This window comes from Peromyscus maniculatus, chromosome 2 (assembly GCF_049852395.1).
Source record: "Peromyscus maniculatus bairdii isolate BWxNUB_F1_BW_parent chromosome 2, HU_Pman_BW_mat_3.1, whole genome shotgun sequence".
Taxonomy (NCBI): Eukaryota; Metazoa; Chordata; class Mammalia; order Rodentia; family Cricetidae; genus Peromyscus; species Peromyscus maniculatus.
Genome location: NC_134853.1, coordinates 69865164 through 69870361, shown reverse-complemented (window position 1 = coordinate 69870361; position 5198 = coordinate 69865164). Strand labels below are relative to the sequence as shown.

The window sequence follows — 5198 nt, the reverse complement described above, 5'->3', positions numbered from 1 at the left end:
TACTATCTAGTATGTCCAAGCAGGTACGTTTTATTATTTAAAAACCTATGTGTGTTGGGGGGTGTGTATGTGCATGTGAATACAGGTGCCCTCAGAGGCCATAAGAGGGTATAAGAACCCTGAGGCTAGAGTGACAGGCAGTTGGGAGCTGCCTGACATGGGTGCTGGGAACTGAATTCAGGTCCTCTGCAAGAGCAACAGGAGCTCTTAACTGCTGAGCTGTTTCTCCAGCCCCGGTGTGACCCTGTTTATATGAAAGGTCCAAAGTAGACAAGCCCACAGAGACAGAAAGTAAATTAGTGGTTGTAGGGAGTGGTTTGGAGAGGAATTGAGAGTGATTTCTCAAAGGGTATCACGTTTCCGTGTGCGGTGCTCTGGAATTAGGTAGTTGTAATAGCTTCATGACCTTCTGGGTACACTAAAAACCACTGTACTATACACTTTTAGCAGGTGAATTTTATAGGCTGTCAAATACATCTCAATAAAAGAAGGAGAGCAGATAGAACCTTCTTATGCAAATATTGAAAATAGTTGTTTTAAATCCTTCTGGGAACATCAGAGAACCCACTTAGATCATCTAAAAGGAAAACAACATTTTATTTAACAGTTAATTCTTTTGAATGCATTTCTCTGAGGGCTACCTTATGCTGCATTTTTACTACCGTCTTATTAAGTTACATATTAATAACAGCTAGATTTATAGAGAAATGTCTGGAAGGTTGTTAGCTGCAATGTTAGCAGGCTGCCTCTGGGAGAAAGTAACTTGTGTGGTTTTAAATTTATTCTTTATGCTTTTATGTATCACTTGCATTTTCTATATGCATAGCTATCAACTTTATAATCACTAAAATCTATAAAGCTCTTTTTTTGCTTTGGCTAAAGAAAATAATTGGATATGTCTCGAAAATGTTAGGTGATTTTCAAATTTCTTTCTACATGAAACCAATGTCATCTCTCACTGGTTGCTCCCAGGAGGGGAAAACTGTCCAATTAGTTGAGCGATCACGATTCAATTACTTTCTGATCGCTAACCAAGAGCCCGTGTGAGCCTAGCTGTGTGAGTTCGAAGGACGTTTAGGCCCTGAGTCCTACATTCCTGGTCTTTTGATGCAGTAAAGAATCTAAGATGTGTAAATAAATAACCAAGAGCAAGGAGGAACATGAAAGCCCAGGACAGAGATGCGGCAAGGCACTGTGGAATCCCTAGGCGGCTCTGATCTGCCACTGAGGGATTCAGAATGAGGTACTTTAGAACTTGGCCTTGAGACTGAGTTCCAGGCTGCCTTCTGTGGAAGGCAGAGCAGGGAGAGCCAAGAGCCAAGGCTGTATACATAGCTGTTCTAACCCTAGCTCATCTTTCCGGTCTTCCTCGTTTCATATTTAGGCCTGGCCTTCCCGGGCTGCTGAAACTCTAGGGCAGGCCTACAGCTCCACACCTTCCCTGAGGGTCGCCTGCACAACCTCTGTCTCCTTCATCCCCTAGCTCACTTCTGCTCTCTCTTGCGAGCAGAACTTCGGCTTCTGGAAGCTTTGTCAGAACAGGCAGTTAAAGGTCATGTCTGGACTCAGGCAGCACTCTGAGCCGTCTCCAGTGGCACACTGTACCCCTATTGTTACAGCACTCTGAGCCGTCTCCAGTGGTACACTGTACCCCTATTGTTACAGCACTCTGAGTGGTCTCCAGTGGTACACTGTACCTCTATTGTTACAGCACTCTGAGTGGTCTCCAGTGATACACTGTACCCCTATTGTTACAGCACTCTGAGTGGTCTCCAGTGGTACACTGTACCCCTATTGTTACAGCACTCTGAGCCGTCTCCAGTGTTACACTGTACCCCTATTGTTACAGCACTCTGAGCCGTCTCCAGTGTTACACTGTACCCCTATTGTTACAGCCTTTGTTTCCTTCTCTGGTTTGTAGAGCAGCTGAAGAGAGGCTGGGAGCTGGCCCAGAGCACCCATGCTGCCCAGTGAGGACTTAGATTGATGGAATGGGGTTCTTTCCTTCCCTCTCCTCTTGACCACAGAGCTGGGCTATGTTGCTGGGTCAGTCCGAACTCCCTATGCCCCAGCTGTGGCCAGTGACCCAGAGGAAGCACACTTTTCTTGGTGACAAGTGGCACTGATCATTGTCTGTTCCCCACTGACCATGGTGACCATGATGTATTCCCTGATGGCCATGGTGTATTCCCTGATGACTTGGTGTATTCCCTGATGACTTGGTGTATTCCCTGATGACCATGGTGTATTCCCTGATGACCATGGTGTATTCCCTAATGACCATGATGTATCCCCTGATGACTTGGTGTATCCCCTGATGACTTGGTGTATTCCCTGATGACCATGGTGTATTCCCCGATGACCTGGTATATTCTCTAATGACCTTGGTGTATTCCCTGATGACCTGGTGTATTCCCTGATGACCTTGGTGTATTTCCCACCAACAAGAGGGAGGCATCTGCAGAAGATGAAACCATCACACAGGATAAACAGAAAGAGGACACTTTCATTACTTCTCTCATTGCTGTGATAAAATCCCTGAGGAAATCAGCTTATTGATGAAAAGATTTGTTGTGGCTCGTGGTTCAAGAAGGGATGCAGCTCATTGTGGCTTGGAAGGTACGATGGTGGGAGCCTCAGGTATCTAGTCAGAAGCACAGAGTAGATAGAAATGGAGAAGGAGCCAGGCATAGTGGCACACATCTTTGATCCCAGCACTTGGGAGGTAGAGGGAGACAGATCTCTGAGTTTGAAGTCAGCCTGGTCTACAGAGGGAGTTCCAGGAGAGCCAGGGCTACACAGAGAAACCTTCTCTCAAGAAACAAAACCAAGCTGGGCCACCACACCTTAAATCTTAGCATTCAGAGGCAGAAGCAGGTGGTTTGAAGCCAGCCTGGTCTACAAAGTGAGTTCCAGGACAGCCAGGGCTGTCACATGGGGATGGGGGCGGGTCATACAACAAATACAGAGCTACAAAACTCTAAGATCTACCCGGTGACCCACTTCCTCCAGTGGCTCTGCCTTGCATAGACTCCACAACCTTCCAGAACAGCACCACCAGCTGAGGTTTTTAATTCATTAGCATAGGGGTGGGGCACATTTCACATTCACGCCTCTACCGCAGGGAAGGCGGTTGCCAGTAGTGCTGAAGACCCTTGTTCCAGTCTCTGAAGTTCCCAGAGCTGCTTCAGTTCTGTCCTATGCAGGATCCTTCAGTAAAACCTTGGTGAGTATAAAGCAACAGATGCTTGGCTTTCTTTCTTAGTAGCAAGAATATCTCTGTCTGGTGCTGGGCATCTTCCTAAGACACAGGGCTGAAAGGACCAGCTAGCTGAAGCTGGACTGAGGGGCTTAGGGTTTATATTACAGGTTTGGTAATGAAAAGTCAGAGCCTCAGGACTGAGCGCCAGCATCACGTAAGCTCTGAATTAGAGGGGGAGGTGAGACTAGAGGCCAGTTGGAAATGCAAAGTAAAACCACCCCCATATATCATGGAGGTCACGGAGAGAGAAGATTGAATAAAACACTGATTTTGTTATGTAGGAAAGAGCACCCAGACCTGTGATGGATGAGGAAGTAAAGGAGCAAGATGGTCATGTCGAATAAACAGGCGTTTCTGAAGCACTGTGAGCAGTGTGGTACCCAAACATTAGTCACTGATATAAATGCCATCTCGGGGGGCTTTATAAACAAGCAAGCCCCTGCCAGAGCTCACATCTGGCAGGTGATACATCCATCGTGTGTAAATACTTCACACAGCATCGATTACCCTGATCAATTTCAGCCATCTATCATTTTCCAGGCTTGCAACCCAATATAGGCAAATTGCAAAGGAATAAAATGTTCCAATCATTCCATGGCAGTGGCTCATAGGGAAACAGGGAATGAATTCCTGCTACATTCTAAGGCATGAAGGGGCCAATTTGCAACATTGTTTTTTCGTAGAATAAGATCAGGAAGGCATCCCTTTCTTCCTTTCTTTCTTTCTTTCTTTCTTTCTTTCTTTCTTTCTTTCTTTCTTTCTTTCTTTCTTTCTTTCTTTCTTCTTTCTTCTTTCTTCTTTCTTCTTTCTTTTCTTTCTTCCTTTCTTCCTTTCTTTCTTTCTTTCTTTCTTTTTCTTTTTTTTTTTTTTTGGTTTTTCGAGACAGTGTTTCTCTGTGTAGTTTTTCTTTGGCGCCTTTCCTAGAACTCACTCTGTAGCTCAGGCTGGCCTCGTACTCACAGAGATCCGCATGCCTCTGAAAGTTGTGGGGTTTTTTTTGTTTTGTTTTGTTTTGTTTTTAATATGGTACTGGGGATTGAAGCGTGGGTCTTATGTATGCTAAGCACACATTCTACCACTGAGCTATATTCCAGCCCCTTGGTATCCTTTTCAAAATTATTTTTCAAAGCCATCCTCATCGTTGGAGGGGGAAAATACCCTCAGTTATAAGACACAAGAATACAGACAAGAGATGCTGCCTGGGAGCTGCTGCCATGGACTCTGGTGCTGCAAGGTAGGGTCTAGGGTAAGAGGAAGCAAGGCTGGAAAGGTAGTTGTCAGTCAGGAAGCAGGTTTCCTCCTACAGCCAAAGGGACTTTATAGAGGTCTTCTAAGCAGGAAATGACATGGTCAGAATGGGTTTCAAAAAGAGTGTTTTCAGAGTTGGGGATATAGCTCAGTTGGCAGGGTGTTTGCCTGGCATGCATGAGGCCCTGGGTTCGATCCCCAGCACCTCCTAAGCCTGGTATGGTGTGACACATGGTGGCAATTCTAGCACTCAGGAGGTGGAAGCAAGAGGGTCAGGAGTTCAAGGCCATTATAGATTACTCGAGACGTTGTCTCAGAACAAAACAACAACAAAATGCCTTTCTAGGCAGGCATGGACGGCAGTAGGGAAGACACTGATGACTGCTGAGCGAAACTGGCAACTGACTCAGCCTACAGCATTTTCTTTCTCTGCCAGGGCATGACACACGCTTCGTCTAATTCAGTGCCTAGGAAGAGTCCCCCGGGGTAACTAAGAGTATTCACTTCAAAGACCTAAGTGCCAGCAGAGCAACTTGGAGAGTGAAGCCCCTCACCGAGGCCACACCAGTCTTTTTTTTTTTTTTTCAGTGTGAGATACCATCTCATGGTGTGCATTTTTATTCCCCGTAATGTCCTAAAGAAAGAGTGAGGCTCAGAAATTTGAAAGCACACGTCCCACCAGCTGGTG

The 5198-nt window shown here is 45.8% G+C and overlaps 1 non-coding gene across 1 annotated transcript; it reads left to right on the top strand.

The window, feature by feature from the left end:
* The first annotated feature begins 4647 nt into the window (after positions 1–4647).
* Positions 4648–4720, top strand: Trnaa-ggc (transfer RNA alanine (anticodon GGC)). Its single transcript has one exon. It is a non-coding gene; the product is annotated as a tRNA-Ala (tRNA).
* The last annotated feature ends 478 nt before the right edge of the window (positions 4721–5198 follow it).